The sequence below is a fragment of the Vulpes vulpes genome, chromosome 4, assembly GCF_048418805.1.
Source record: "Vulpes vulpes isolate BD-2025 chromosome 4, VulVul3, whole genome shotgun sequence".
In the NCBI taxonomy this organism is placed as follows: Eukaryota; Metazoa; Chordata; class Mammalia; order Carnivora; family Canidae; genus Vulpes; species Vulpes vulpes.
The window spans coordinates 60,328,455-60,345,640 of record NC_132783.1 but is presented as its reverse complement, the minus strand read 5'-3'; the positions used below and the strand labels follow the sequence as shown (position 1 = coordinate 60,345,640).

General features: G+C 36.8%; 1 protein-coding gene across 21 annotated transcripts in view; it reads left to right on the top strand.

Moving 5' to 3' along the window:
- Positions 1–17,186, top strand: part of CHRM3 (cholinergic receptor muscarinic 3) — a 506,233-nt gene that overhangs the window by 107,340 nt on the left and 381,707 nt on the right. The gene's annotated exons all lie outside the window — the stretch shown is intronic.

Sequence of the window (17,186 nt, the reverse complement as noted above, 5' to 3'; positions counted from 1 at the left end):
AAAAGGCAGAACATATGTTATATAATTGAAAATTTTAATGGAACATCTAGAATAATTTATTCATATGTCCTTTTAAAATTCTGGGAGAAGAATGAAGAAGGGAAATTATCTTAGCTTAAATATTTTCACGATATTTATACTTGAAGAAGAGCAGTATCTGTCGCAAACCTGTTTTTCTGCCATAAACAGAGAATTATTTCTCTGGACATTAACTTATTTACTTTTCTAAAAGTATGCTGCATGGCTTCAAAAACATGGCAGACAAACAACTATTGTGAGAGATGAAAAGTGACAATGTGTTCAACTCCTTGAATCATATTTTTAGGCAGGCAGAAATCTGCATCCGGAACAAACAAAATGATGAAACATGCAGAACTGTCATCATTTTGCCAAGGTAGTGCAAAATATGACTTATTCACTTTGCAATAAATAAAATATAATACCATTAATAGCCAGTTAGGTACCTAAAAATAACATATTTTATATTTCCATGACTTTCCGTTTCTTTCTTAAAAACTTCATTAAAAACTTTTAGGAACTTTTAGGAACTAAGAGTGCTGCGCTTTGGTTTTTGAATAGGACTGTAGGAATCTTATTCTTGGTAATCTTCCTTTTAATAGCCATGAAGAGATGGATAAGTCATTGCTTTCCCTTTTCTTCTCTTGAGATTGCCAGAAACTGAGAGCTCAGTTTTTGCTTATTTGCAACAACCATTTGTAGCCTAGTCCTTCTAGTGTAATATTTCCGTCTCTTTTTTTTTTTTTTGAGGGGATTTACCATATGAAACAGGGATCTTGCTAGAGGGGATGCATTGTAAGCAGTTACGCAAACATATCAAATTAAGGGGACTAGCTGAAAGAAATATGCTACTTGCAAGTAGTTTCTACAATCTTGAAAATAGATCACTTGATGGGCAGCCCCCATGGCTCAGCAGTTTAGTGCCACCTGCAGCCTGAGGTGTGATCCTGGAGACCCAGGATCGAGTCCCACATCAAGCTTCCTGCATGGAGCCTGCTTTTCCCTCTGCCTGTGTCTCTACCTCTCTCTCTCTCTCTCTGTCTCTATGAATAAATAAGTAAAATCTTAAAAAGAAAAAAAAAAGAAACCTTTGTCCTTAAAAAAAAAAAATAGATCACTTGAAATCTCAGACCTTGACATTCTCTCCATTCCTTGATGTGAGAGCTAAGGTAAAAAGAGACAACTTTCCCAAGTTCACTCAGCTTATGAGCAAAGAGTTAGTCTTCCTACTTTCAAAATCTTCACTTTCCCATTGATTTTACATCTGTTGCCATTGCTATGCTTTGCATTTAGATGATGAATAAACACTAGTTTATCAGAGATATAATATACCGTATAAAGATGCTTCAGAATTTAATGAAGTATAATACATGAGGTGGCTAATTATCAGCAACATTAATGACAGAGGAACAAAGAGTGTCTTTCAGACCTTCTAGCAGAGTCCTGGATTTTAAAAAATGTAACATCTGAATTATTTTTATTTTTCTCTAGGAACTACTGAAATCTTTAGGAATGAGCATTTCAAAGGATACATTTTAAGGACTCTTTTGATTGTCTTTGCATACTCTACTTTAAAAACTAACTATTTAATTGCTTTTAAAACAATCTTTATTTTTTAAGTAATCTCTACACCCATTGTGGGGTTCAAACTCACAACCCTGAGATCAAGAGTCACATGCTCTACAATTTGAGCCATCCAGATGCCTTTCATTTAATTGCTTTTTAAAGAGCACAAGGGAAGACTAAATAGTAAGTAAATTTTCCAAGCTATCTCTAATAAGCAGAAGTAACCAGCTCATTAAATATATGCAGGGAAATAGTAAATACAAATGAAGACTTCCCCCCATTTACATAAGGGAATCAAGTGAATATGGATGTGAACCCATCTCAGTTCAATCATCAGTTAACCCCACTGCCCCCTTCTCTTACCAAAGTCACTCTCAACTTTATAAATGGACTGGATGCATAATACATGTACAAGCACAAGTGATTGGTTTCAGTTATATTATGCTATATAGTCTTCCAAACTGAGGTCTACAAAAAGGACTTCCCATTAGGTTGTCTTGATAGGTGATGGAGAAAGCAGATGTCACCCTGGGTGAAGGCCCTTCCATTTTGCTATAGGTCTGAAAATTTTCAGAATCGGAAGTTTCAGAATAATGGACTAATGTTTTTTTTTATCATAACGATTTGACCTTTTTAAAAGATTTTATTTATTTATTCATAGACACAGAGAGAGAGAGAGAGACAGAGACAGAGACACAGGCAGAGGGAGAAGCAGGCTTCATACAAGGAGTCTGACATGGGACTTGATCCCCGGACTCCAGGATCACGCCCTGGGCTGAAGGTGGCGCTAAACCACTGAGCCACCCCGGCTGCCCACGATTTGACTTTGAAAGGTCATCAACATACATTTTTCTTTGAGTATAACTTAGGGAGACTTTGAATGTAATTTCTTCAGTGTAAACAGTATAAAAATGTAGCATATGGTACCCACCTACATAAATAAAAATTTATAGTTTTTCCTTTGTTGTAATTTAAACTCAAATTTTAAGATTGTTTATTGTAGTTCAAATAAAGCCATGCATTGTGAGGCTGTACTAACAAATATAACATCTTCTATATGTTTTAAGACATGCAAAATTTTGGTTTTAAGACGTTGCAAACTTTTTTGTACTTTTTCATTGATATTAGAAACCTCAATTTTCCGTGTTTTACATGTGAATTGTTAGTGATTCTTCAGCAGTTCATTAATTGGGTTAATATTCTTTTTATCATCAAAGGAAGACCTATTGTTAGCAGAGAGACTTTTTTTTTTAAGGATTTTGTTTATTTGTTTATTCATGAGAGAGAGAGAGAGAGAGGCAGAGACACAGGCAGAGGAAGAAGCAGGCTTCATGCAGGGAGCCCGATGTGGGACTCGATCCTGGGACTCCAGGATCACGCCCTGGGCCAAAGGCAGGCAGTAAACCACTGAGCCACCCAGGGATCCCAGCAGAGAGATTTTTAACAGAGAAAATTCAGTGTCCATCAACTTTATTTTGACTTCCTGACTATTTCGCCGTAAGAGAATTGTTCTTCCATGTTCCTTCCCATTTGACTCACTTGCCATTTTCACATGGTTAAAAACTAGCTCCTTGGTTCTTATTCTTTTGCTTTTCCTCTTTTGTTTCACATTCAAATACCAACTGTCTTAACTCTAAATGTGCTCAATTATTGCTGAGAAAAAAAACTACTTTAATTCCCATGATGTACTAATATTCTGGCATCCAAGAAATGCATTCAGGAATTTATGTTGAAATCAGTAATATTTGGGGAATGGAAATGTTTTATGATCATCAGGTACTCTGGTTCATAACAAGGCAGATGTGTCGTAATTCAAGTCAAATCAATAACTAAAACAACATCCCGACAAGGTTCTGGTTCTGTAGGGCTTTAGCAGTAGTCAGCTCCTTTGAGCTGATTTAATATTGACCCTGTTTTAGGGATTCTTTCATGTATTTGCAGAAGTATTTATTGACTTTCAAAAGGCAACTTCAATCCAAAGCATTTGTACATGCACGACATACTGTTAGTGCAAACTTACAAAGTGTTTCAAATGTATCCTAATAAAACTCCTGTCTCTTTGGTATGAATAATTATAAAGCACAGAAAAGACAGAGATTTGACCTGGGAAGAACTTGAAAGTTGGCAGTGAGAGTGCAAAAATAGACATGCAGGAAATCCTTTAGAATGTATTTTATTATTAAGATTTGTATTAAAAGTAATTGGATTATATGTTCCTCCCACATTACTGTAGCACCATCCAGAAGTCTGTTAGTTTTAATTCCAGTTATAGCAACAAACCTAGTCTTCATCTATCAGCTAAAGACTAAAGATACTCCTTTGTAGTTGTCAAGCAATTTGAAGCTCTCCAGTGGTCAACAGATGGTTATTGCTAAGCTCAGCATTGCCCACTTCCTACTTCCCTTAGGACACACAATTTTCCTGGTAATTAAGCCTTTAGAGTTAAAACTCCAATGAAGCTATGGGTGTCTTTGTGAAGACATTGTATCTGAGTGATACAACACAATGGGTCTTTGCCACCCTCCTGTAAGGCAGCTTCAGAATTATTCACTGAAAATCTGTGCTCCACATAATTCTCTGAATTCTCCATTGTTGACATTGTAATAATGGTTCCCCCTAAGTAGAATTTTGTGGTTATTTACTAAATGAAGAAGCAATTTCTGATATTGAAATGATAAACCATATGAATTATGCTGAATTGTCAAATGATTTCTTCCATACATTAATTTTACAGAAATATGGTGAAATTTGAAATTTCACTGCACAGCTGGACATACAGGTTTACTCTATGTTTTATGTGTGGGAGGGATATATATTATTTTGGTTATAGCACGGTTTTTTCAATGTGACACTGAAAACTTTCAGTCAAAAGATGGGAATGTTCTCTCATTCCTTGAACACAGGCAGACTCTTGTTGCTGCCTCAACTCTTAGTATAAGACACTTGACTTGTGAACCATGTCATGAAAGGCTTTACAGCATACATCTTGCTTTCTTGAATTTTTGCAATTAGGGAGGCAGGCGTCCTGTCATGCGGACCTTGAAGCCACCCTGAGGAGGTAAGGCCTTAAGGAGAGGGCCTGATGCTCTCAACCTCCAGCTTCTACCAACCTGCCAGCTTTTTGAATAAGCCTCCTGGGAAGTTAATGCCTCATCCCCACCCAATTTTAATGGATCCTCCTGGCTTAGCCAACACATGACTACAACTGCATGAAAGACCCTAAAGTAGACTTATCCAGCCAGACCTTTCCCAAGTTCCTGTCCAACAGGAACCACATGAAGAGTAATAGCCATGATTATTGTATGGAGCCACTATGTTTTGAGGCAATGACTTTATAGGAATAGAGAGCAGACATCAATTTAGGTTGGGCATATATGTCATCATGTTCTGCTTTTGTGCATTTGGGGAAGTGTGCTTTCTGGCTGCTGAAAATCAAGAGGTAAAGTCATTCTGGATAGAGGACTGTATAGGCTTTGAACACACTTTCTCCAACCAAAAAATATGTGGCCTTGCAGATGCTGAGTTTGAGAAAAAGACACTCTCAATGTTTCTAAACACTCCCCTACAGAAATTCATACATTGTTAGTTTAAATCCTTCTGGAAAGGTCATGTAAGCTTACCTAAGAAGAAAAAGTGATGGTCTAGCAAACACTTCGATCTTGTCAGACCTGGCAAAATCATTTCTTGGGTATAAAGTGTTACTCCCCCTGCGGGTGTTGGCATGGATTCCTGGGCCCAGGATGGCTCTGCTGTAAGGGATGGATCAGCCCCAGGCTTGCCTCGCAAGGTCAGACATTGTAATAAAGTGGAACAGAGAACTCACTGGGTTGTGTTGTGTGGACTCTTCCCACCTATCCAACTCACATGAAGAACAGCAGTGAAAAAGAAGAAAATTACAAAAGTCAAGTTGATTGCACCTGTAGATGTATTAATCAGGGTTCTCCAGAGACACAAGAAGTAATAAAATATACAGAGATATATATCTATGTATTTATTTATTTTACGAAATTCACTCATACAGCTCTAGAAGCTGAGAGGTCCCAAGATCTGTAACTGGCAAGTTGGAGACCCATTCAGACAGGAAGAGTACATTCTCACTATTCCTGAGTCAGTTCCCACATTCAGGGAACAATTGGCTTTACTTGGTCTACAGATTCAAATGTTAATCTCAAGAATCATCCTCACAGACACACCTAGAATAATGTTTAGCCAAATATCTGGACAACAGGTGAGCCAGTCAGTTGATACAAAATTAACCATCTCAGTATATAATATACATGTTATATGTATATGCGTATAGTGATTTTCTTTTTTGACAATATATACACACCAGCATCTACATATATTCATGCATATATCTAAACCATTTGTTGATCCCTTACAATATTCAATAAGTAGCCATTTCTGTTTGTCAAGTCAGAGATTACCATGCTACCACCTTAAATTCCTTCAAAAATCTTGATGCATAGGGACACCTGGGTAGCTCAGGGGTTGAGCCTCTGCCTTCAACTCAGGTCATTATCTCAGGGTCCTGGGATTAAATCCCACATTGGGCTCCCTGCAGGGAGCCTGCTTTTCCCTCTGCCTATGTCTCTGCCTCTCTCTCTGTGTCTCTCATGAATAAATAAATCTTTAAAAAACTCTTGATGCCTACAATTTACATATTTTATAGATGAAGAACTTAAGATAAAGAGGTTAGTTTCACGAGGCTCATCCCACGGCTAATTTCAGAACTATAATTTGAAGCAAATCTGATTTTAAAACCTTCCCCTTACGCCTCAGAAATGTGTATCACGTAGCATCAAGAGATGATTGTGTTCATTAGTTTTTTCTAATAATTTAAAAACTCTGTAGTATAAATGTGCCTAGCACCTAACAGGCATCCAGCACATAACAGCGGGGGATTGACTACATTTCAAAACATATGTAATGAAGAATTTTGTAGCAAAATTATTCCAAAACCTAGGCTTCAGTTTTTGAGAGAAAAATACAGACAGCATCTTATTCCACAGCCATGCCTCTTATCTGAGCAGAGATTGGTAACACCATTCTTAGTGGTGACCTGAAGTTCATGCAGAATTACCTAAGGATTTATGCCATTTACAAGGTATTGGAAAATAAGATATTCTCTATATTTGTACACTTGTCATTAGTGGGTTGTTTGATCAAAAACATTTCATTCTGTAGTGAATCCAAATAGGAGTTTGTATTATCAAAAATTTTTAATAGCAAAAACGGAGGCATCTGGGTGGCTCAGTGGTTAAGTGTCTGCCTTTGGCTTAGGTCATGATCCTGGGGTCCTTGGATCTGAATTAGGATTCTGAATTAGGCTCCCTGCAGGGAGCCTGTTTCTCCCTCTGCTTATGTCTCTGCCTCTTTCTCTGTGTCTCATGAATAAATAAATCTTTTAAATGTTAGCAAAACAGGGATAATATCTATACAGTGCAATTCAAACACGCCCCAGAAACTAGTCATAGCAATCTTAGGTGCATTCTGTAGTGGAAGAACCAGGATGCTATCAAATGACTTGTCTTGGTCTTTGATTTGCAGACAGTGGCAGCTGCTTTCCAGCAGTTTTGGCACTGATTATTGTGGTCTCATAATTTTCCTTCACAGGTGTGGTAGAGGATAACTTCTAGAAAACTTAAGAGTGGTACATTTTGCTTCACATTTGGAGTTCCTCACTCTCTTAATACATTCAGCATATCCAATGTGATCAGCTAATTCCACTAAGAAATTACCTACAGTTCTTCTGATCTAGTTATTTTTCCTTTTCCAGTTATTTGTGCCGACATTTTTTTAAATTTTTATTTGTTTATGATAGTCACAGAGAGAGAGAGAGAGAGAGAGAGAGGCAGAGACATAGGCAGAGGGAGAAGCAGGCTCCATGCACCGGGAGCCCGACGTGGGATTCGATCCCAGGTCTCCAGGATCGCGCCCTGGGCCAAAGGTGGGTGCTAAACTGCTGCGCCACCCAGGGATCCCTGTGCCGACATTTATAAGACTTTCAATCTGGGACCTTCCCTGAGATCTGGCAATTAAATGGCAGTAACAAGAATGTAGAGCCAGAAACACATGGGCGTGGGTATTCGTCCGAGTTTCCACTTTTGGAAAGCTTTTCCTCCACCTCTGCACTTTACCTTCATCCTCTGGATCCCACTCAGACATCACCTCCCCCTTGAAAAGCTGTCCCTAATTATCGACCTGAGGCCATCCCATTGCTCATTGCCTAATTGCACTGTTTCTATTTTCTTCCTATAAGTTATGTGATTACCTGTTTATGTACTTGTTTACTTGTCTGTCTTCCCATTAGCACATCATCCATGACCATTTTATTCACTGATCTATCCATAGTTCCTAGCAGAGGGCTTGGCACATATTAAGTACTCCCTAAATATTTGGTAAATTAATGAATGTTTGGCTTTTATTTTAGCCTATTGTTTCATTAGTTGGTTATCTTACAATATTCTATAATAAACCAAGCACTTTTTTGGTATATCCTGTTCCTTCTCACTAAGGAAGGTACAGTTTAGGGAGAATTCTTGAATATTAGAATCTTAAAAGACTGAATTAGCCTTTATCATCTTATGAGTCCTGCTCTGTCATTTAATAGTTGAGATTACAGATCTTACAGTAAGGCTAATGCCCAGGTTAACACATTAGTGACATATGTCCAGACTAGGCTTCTGGCTCTGAAGCCAGTACTCTAGATACTAGCATTGCAATAGGAAGCTAATTTCGCAGCAGCAATGTTTTGCAAATGAAAATATATTTTAAAAATTACAGATAAGCTGATGAGTGCAGAGAGAGTGACAGATGTGGTCTAAGACAAAAATAAAATCTGAATCTTTTGTCCCCCATATGTGAAAATGTTTTATGTTATTTTTTTAATTCCCATCTGATGTCTCTCTGTTATTATCATACTGTAATTCAGAAATTCTGATTTCACTTTATTTTCTTGATCAAAATAGAGGCAAGAACATAAAAGGTCCTATAGAGGGGACAATTAGCAGGGACAATTAGCAAAGAACTATTGTGTGTTTGGTAGAACAGTATGTTCAGAAGGGCCAAAAGTATAGCTGAGATGATGGAAGGTAAGATGAAAATAAAGGGGAGAAGGAGTGTGGTCGTGTCAAATAAAACATTTCGTTTGGATTTTTTTCCATGTCATTTTGTGTGGAAGTTACAATCAGAAAAGCTGTGCTCAAATCAGGAAATTGAATAAATCAAAGAATAAATTAATAAATGAAATATTTGGGATGTGAAACCAGACAGACTATGTCAAATCAATCAAGTCTATCAGAAAGTAAGATCTATAAGGTAGAACTCAACCAAGGGTCTGGCACTCCTGTGAAATTTAAAGTCACATTTCTCAGCTCTTAAAACTCAGTATTAAACCTATCAACAACATTAGGTCTGCATCCTACCTTTTTAACAGTTTTGAAAACCCATTAGCACCACCCAATTTATAATTCTAGGTTCCAAATGACTTAAAGTATATATATATATATATATATTTATACATACATATATCATAATATTATTTTGCTGTTTTTCCCCCAAAACAGGCCTTCTGTGATTTTCTAAATCAGTACAGATTTTACTGACAGTCTGTATTTTTATCTCCTCAAGAAGACAGTTCCTTGTCATTGCCTTCCGAGCAATCTGGCATTTGGTTTAAGTAACTTATTCTCCAGTGTGTAGTATTTAAGGTAACAACCCAGTGAAATTGCTCTGTATCTCTGCAGCGTGGTTTTCTTGAAAACAAGGGATGGAGAATTCAGTTATGTATTGCCAAGTCCATCTGCAGGATTGGTGAACTGCATACCTGGCTAAAATGTGATAAATGTAATTAAGAAAAGTGTTCTCACAAGGGGATTTTCTGTTAAATATGATCGATCATATTTAAGTCCACAGACTGAATTTATAAACTGAGAGTGAAAATCAAATTTCCTTTCCATTTTTATTTATTTATTTTTAAAGATTTTTGTTTTTAAGTAATCTCTACATTCAACGTCAGGGCTCAAACTCACAACCCCTAGATCACAAGTCACATGCTACACTGACAGAGGCAGCCAAGCACCCCTTCCTTCCATTTTTGAATTCTAATCAGAGTGAACTATGTCTTACCTCAATAATAAAAATAAATAAGGGGTGCTTGGGTGACTCAGATAGTTAGGAATCTACCTTCAGCTAAGGTCATGATCTCCGGGTCCTGCCATCAAACCCCACATGGGGCTTTTGGCTCAGTGGGGAGTCTGCTTCTCCCTCTGCCTCTGCCTCTGCCCCTACCCCTGCTCATGTTCTCTCTCTCTCTCTGTATCAAATGAAGAAATTAAATCTTTAAAAAAATAATAATAGAAATAAATGCATACATACATACATACATAAAATTAAATGAAAAAAAATTTGAAAAGAGACACTGGTAATGTCAGAGTGTATTCTTAAGCTGCAGTATCTTCACCTTTCTGTGAAGCCTGGCTTAGATCCGAAAGCCTGATCCACAAAGGTTGCTTCCAGATACTACTCTTTTGATTTTTCTTAAATCCATCTTTTTTTAGAAAAAAACTTAACCATCCCCTCTTTTAATACTTGGATGAATTAAGAATTTTTATATTGGGTTTTGCAAAGTGAAAAACCAAGTGTGCTCAAGCATTCCAATCTGTTCACATACATATCTTTTACATAATACTAATCAGAATATATTATTGTGTGTTTTGCTTCATTTTTCTTATACAAGGTTTTGTATTTTAAAACCATCCACCTGATTTTTACTTTCCTAGTCACATGATACCATGTTGCTGTATCTTAACTTGATTATCAGCTATTGGGTTGTTAAACATTTTGGCTTCCTTTTCTCTCTCTTTTTAAAACTTTTAAGGGGCACCTGGGTGGCTCAGTGGTTGAGCGTTTGCCTTTGGCTCAGGGAGTTATCCCGTGGTCCTGAGATCCAGGCCTGCATCGGGCTCCCCACAGGGAGCCTGCTTCTCCCTCTATGTCTCTGCCTCTTTCTCTGTGTGTATCTTTTATGAACAAATAAATAAAATCTTAAAAAAACTTTAAAATCACATATAGTATAAATACTTATATACAGATTAGACTATTTATTTGGGATTTAATTGAAAAGTTCATCTGAAGTTGAATAATACAAATTATAACATATTCCCAGATTTTCCTTTAGAGGAAATGAACAAATTATTTGGCAACATATGTGTATATACCTCTTCACCTTTTCATATCCACTATTTCATGAAAGCTTAAGCTTTTTTTGTTTTAATGCTTAAAAGTAGATTAGATTTGTGGCTTTTTAACCATCCTCAGGGTGATGCATTTTTTTCTAAAGGATAATTTTCTGTGTTACCATTATCTGGAATAATGGTAAATAGGCAGGAAATGAGATACCGTTCACAGCATATTGTCAACCTCAGTGATTCTCCACCTTGGCTGCATGTTGTAATCAACTTGGGGGGTGCTTTTAATGACCCTGATGCTCCATTTCCACTTTAATCATAGTCCTTAGGAGGGAACTCTGCCTTCAGTACATTTTAAAGATTCTTGGGGTTCTTTTGAAAGATTTTATTTATTTATTTGAGAGCTCACACAAGCAGGGGAATTGACGACAAAGGAAGGGGGATAAGCAGGCTCTTCACTGAGCAGGGAGCCTGATGCAGAGCTCGATTACAGGACCCTGGGACCTTGGGATCATGACCTGAGCTTAAGGCAGACATTTAGCTGACTGAGCCACCCAGGCACCCCCGTTTTAAAGGTTCTTAAGTGATTCCGTTGGGTAGCCAGGTTTGGGAAGCCCTGAACTTACCTGGTAGTGCAGTTGCATCTGGGAGCAATACTGGAGCTGGAAGGAGAGAAGTAGCCTTAACTCTATCAACTGGGGCAGTCAGAATTAGGTAGTGTTTCTTGCCTTACTGGGATCTGTTCTGCTGAAGCAAACCCTACCTGGACCCTGAATCTCCTCTTACTGCCTGCATCCTTGCCTATCTTGTCTCTGCATGTGGGAATGACACACAAGACAGGTTTTCTTCCCTATACTGGTCCCTCCTTACACTGTCATCAGTGTCACTGGTACACATCTGATTGCTTGCCTGCTCTTCCCTGATCCTTTTCCCTGCAGAGCTAAGTCTTGCTTCCTGACTCTCCAAACCCTGGCTGAGGTTGTACAAAGGATACCTGATATTTTGGTGATATTTTTATATTAACAGGGAGTCACAACAATCATACTTTAGCCCAGTATTTTTAGGGCATCCCTTGCTTACTGGAGGGAGCTGTGTGACAAATACCAATGCTGTTGGCCAGGGGATGAGGACTTGCTAGAGGACCCTGGCTAGGTTGGCCTCCCCATAGCTTTAATGAGAAAGACATTTTCTGGCCTCAGCAAACACACTCCTGCTCGGATTCCTTTGCCACAATTAAATGCAAGTGAAATACAGCAGTTTTTGCTGTACTTAATAGGACTAACTCCCTGAGCAGGGAAAAAAGAGCTCATTTTCATTTATTAGGCTTTTTATTTTTTTACTTTTATTTTACAACAGCTGCAAACTAAGTCTGTCTCATCCGTCATGATAATAAGTACAATGATAAAAATAACTAACTTTCATTGGATTCTTTTTACATCACCAATAAGTCTTCTACAAGTTTTAGATCTCATTTGCTGCTGTAACAACCTACAAAATAATTCCTATATACTTAGGACCGTTTTTCAGACAAAGAAACAGTGGGTGAGATAAACTTCCTTGGCCAAGGTTACATATTTGATAAATGACAGAGGTAAGAGGATCTAAGCTAGGAGTGATGAGTTCCCAGAGCCTGAGCTATTCACCATGGTCTTGTGAAAACTGGACTTAAAAAAATAGGCAAGACCCTCAAAAAACCTACTGTCCAATTCCGCTTATATCCTTCTATGTTCTCACTGTTGTCTTCACCATTCTTTCTCAAGAGCCTTCTACCTATGGAATGTCCCCCAACTGTGATAACCACGTGTCTCTCCAAATGTCTTTCCTTAGGTCAGATATTTTTGCTATCTCCTTCAAGGTGAACAGCCACTCAAGATCCAAACCTTAGTTCAAATGTCAGATGATTCTGTGTGAACCTTTCACTGAGCTCCCATATTGGTTGTTTGCTCTTTTCTCTGTGTTCCTATAGCACATAGTAAATACCACAATCATAGCATTCACCACTGACTAGCTGATAACTTTTTTTTTTAAGATTTTATTTATTCATTCATGAGAGACAGAAAGAGAGAGAGAGAGGGAGGCAGAGACACAGGCAGAGGGAGAAGCAGGCTCCCTGCAAGGAGTCCGATGTGGGACTTGATCTCAGACCCCAAGATTACGACCTGAGCTGAAGGCAGACACTCAACTGCTGTGTCACCAAGGCATCCCAGCTGATAACTTTTGAGGATTTAATGAATGTCTGTAAGACTCAGTTTCCTCATCTACAAAAATAAAGTTAATCAGTTATCCCATTTCAATCTTGTGAGGATGATAGGGCATAATGAATTTAAGATGCTTAACAGTATGCTGTATAGTAGTAAGCATTTTAAAAAACATTAACTATTTTTTATTATTACGTCTTATCATAGTACAATTTCCTAAAAAACCTATATCCTCATTTTACATGGTTACTTTCTATAAGGATGGGCACAGTGACATATGTTTTGTATTTCCATATTATGCAAGTGCTCAGCACACAGTGGAAACTTAGGAGCTCTTACAAGTTACCTAACTCCTCCATCTCAGTAATGAAGACTCTATAGGGTTGTATGCGGATTAAGAGTGTTAAACTGATTAGCTTGGAAATCCCTTAATAAATGCCAGCAACTGTCATTATGTAATAAGTTTAGATAAATGCATGGATGAATTCAGGAGGGAGTAAAGCTCTTTCATGTTGCTGATTTCTATTTATTATCTGAGATGATGGCAAATCACAGCTGTCTGTGTCAGCTGTCTCCTAAACCTCACTGTGTAATGGAATATGACGAGTCTTGAGACTTTGTCTTATTAATGTGCAACTGAACTGCTTCCTGCTATTGTCCAGGGAGTAAATATTATATTGATCAGTGAGAGACCTGGAAAGTCTTACTGAATGTCTCTGACAATAAGATAAACACTTTGAATAGATCCTTACTATTCTGCCTTGGACTTCATTTGTTCGAAGGTGTAGGGCATAATGGTGACGGAAGAAATAAGATACCTTCCTGTAAATTCTACTAAATCCATCTACTGTAGATGCCAAGATGATTTGAATAGGGACCCTGGCAATTTTCATTATAAGTAGGACCTACAAATCCTGGAGCAGCAGAGGTTAGAGAGGGAAATAAAAGGATATTCATTTAGTTTGGAATGGAGACAACCATAACAAAATCTTGTCTTCTGGAATAACTCCCCCCATAGTATGGACATTCTTTTTCTTAATCAGGCTTAAAAGAGCAATCTTTACTTGCTGGATCTTCTCCAGCTTTCATTCCCTTTTCAGCAGAGCGATTTCTTTTTTGTTTCGGCAGTTGTTGCCCTTAAAGAAAGAAAATATGATTAAAAAATTGCTACTGAAGACATACTTGCAAATCTTGTTTCGTTTGCAGAGAATATTCCATGTCAGGAATATAGCAGATCTTCAGTTTAGTGATTATCAGCTGCTTTGATGTAGTTTAAAAAGTGAATATATGAATTTCTAATTTAAAATGTCTTTCATTTTTAAATTTAAATAATACATTATGAAATGTCTTGTTAATTACCTGTTACTTTACTTGATTAATTATGCATTTTCCCATTTCTGTCCCTATATCATTAATCTTTACATCAACCTAACAGTCATTTGCCTTCAGAGATTACCCTTTGCAGGTTTACTGGTAGCTTTAGGTGCTGATAGAACTTATGTTCTTCTAATAAAATCACTTTTATTTGACAGACAAATTCTTTTCTCCAACCATGTCAAGCTATCATGTCTCCCATTACTTTTGATAATAAACTTGTCAAAAAATAAATTTAAATTGCACAATTGAATTAGCTACTAATTTCCCAATTCCTCAAATTCAAATTTCCATCCTAACAAACAAAGCAAAACTAATATAACATTTTTTGTCTATATTGGTTGATCCAGCAAAACTTATGTTGACATTTAAACAGTGAGCAACCCTAAGTAGTATGTTTATAAAAATTAATAGTTATAAATTTTAAGGAAAGTGGGACTTTCAGAGTGTGATCCATACTAAAAAAATAAATGAATGAATAAAAAAGAAGAAGTATTTAATAGAAACTATCATTTGAGGGCCCAGGTGTAGAATTTAGCAAAAGGAGTCTTCAGTGGATCTATGATAAGTATATGTTCAAAGAACTAAAGGACTCTATGCTTTAAAGAATTGAAGGAAAGTATTTGAATGACATATCACCAAATAGAGAGTATGAACAAAGAGGAAGAAATTATATAAAAAAATGGAAATTTACTAGAGGGACTCAGAAGTAGACTTGAGATGGCAGAAGAAAGAATTAGTGAACTTGAAGCTTATGACTAGGTATAATTCATGAAAAACAAGAAAAACGAAGAGCAATGAACAGAGCCACAGATGCTCTGGTATAGCATCAAGCGTATCAATATATAGGAGCTCCAGAAGAAGACGGAAAACACAGGAAAATATTTTAGAAACTAATGACCAAACTTTCCAAGTTTTATGAACGATATCAATGTGTATATCTAGGAATCATAACAAACTCCAAATCAAATAAATACAAAGAGATCCAGGCCTGGACACGTGATGCTCAAACTTTTGAAAGACAAAAACAAGGGTAAAATTTTGAAAATGAACTAACAGAAAAACAAAGACATTTAATAGAGACAAAGGCCTATCAGGAAGATAAAAAATTTAAAAACATATAGACCCCTAACAACAGGAAGGAAACCTAATAAAATTGAAATGAGATAGAGAATTCAACAAGAATTGGTTCAAACTTCTACCCTTAACAATTCATAGAATAATGAGACAAAACCAGCAAGAACATGAAGACTTGAATAACACTATCAACTAACTTGAAGTAAGTGAAATTTGTAGAACACTCCATCACAAAACACTGAAACACATATTATTTTCAAGTGCAGATGGAGCATTTTCAGGATAGACCATATGCTAGTCCCATACAACAGATTCAATAAACTTAAAAAAGTCCAAGTCATACAACCTGTTCTCTCACAATAACAAAATTAAGATAGAAGTCAACAATTAAAAAATTGGAGACATCCTCAAATATTAAATATTGAACAAAATACTTCCCTTTTTTTAAAGGTGAAAGTTTTTTTTTTTTTTTTAAGATTTTATTTATTCATGACAGACACAGAGGGGGAGAGAGAGAGAGAGGCACGGAGGGAGAAGCAGGCCCCATGCAGGGAGCCGGACACGGGACTCAATCCCAGGTCTCCAGGATCACAACCCGGGCCGAAGGCAGCACTAAACTGCTGAGTCACCAGGGCTGCCGTGAACAGAATACTTCTAAAATAACCTATGAGTCACAAAAAAATCACAAGGGAAATTTTAAAATATTTTGAAATGACTGAAAATACGGCATATATAAATTTGTGAGATTTAACTAACACAGTGATAAAGGAAATTTGTAGCTTCAAGTGCCTACAATATTATAATAAAAGGAAATTGCAAATTAATAATCTAAGCTTCAAGGGCACCTGGGTGGCTCAGTGGTTGAGCATCTGCTTTTGGCTCAGGTCATGATTCTGGGGTCCTGGGATCGAGTCCTGCATCAGACATCAGACTCCCCACAGAGAGCCTGCTTCTCCCTCTGCCAAGTCTCCACCTCTCTCTGTCTCTTGTGAATAAATATATGAAACCTTTAAAAAATAATCTAAGCCTCATCATAAAATACTAGAAAAGGCACAAACGAAAATGAAAATGTGGAGGAAAATAATAAAAATTGCAGTGGAAATCAATGAAATGGTAAATAGGAAAACAGTTGAGAAAACCAATAAAATAATAGAGAAAATACATAAAATCAAAGATTGGTTCTTTGAAAAAAATCAACACAATGGACAAATCTTTAGCTAGACTGGCGAAGAAAAAAGAGAAAAGATACCCATTGTCAAAATCAGAAATAAAAGGGAGGACATCATTACCAATCCTACAGAAGCAAGCATTGTAAAGAAATACTTGAACTATTTTTTGTCAACATTGGACAATTTGATGAAACAAATACCTAGAAAGATACACATCCATAACTGACTAAAAAAAAAATAGAAAATCTGAATGGCCAATAATTAAAAAATAGAATTAGCAATTTGAAATCTTCACATAGAGGAAAACCCAGGCCCACATGGCTTCCTTGGTGCATATTCAGATATTTAAGGAAGAAGTAATACTATTCTTTTATTCTTCAGAATTTGGAGGAGGAAAAACCATTTTCTATCTAATTCTTTGATTCCAATATCATTGTCATTTCAAAGCCAGACAAGATACCACAAGAAAATTAGATCAATATCCTTCATAAACATAGATTTATGTTTACATGAATTATGTTTACATGAATTTATTCATGAAACATGAATAAATAAAATCTTAAGCAAAAAACATAAACAAAATAGCAAACCAA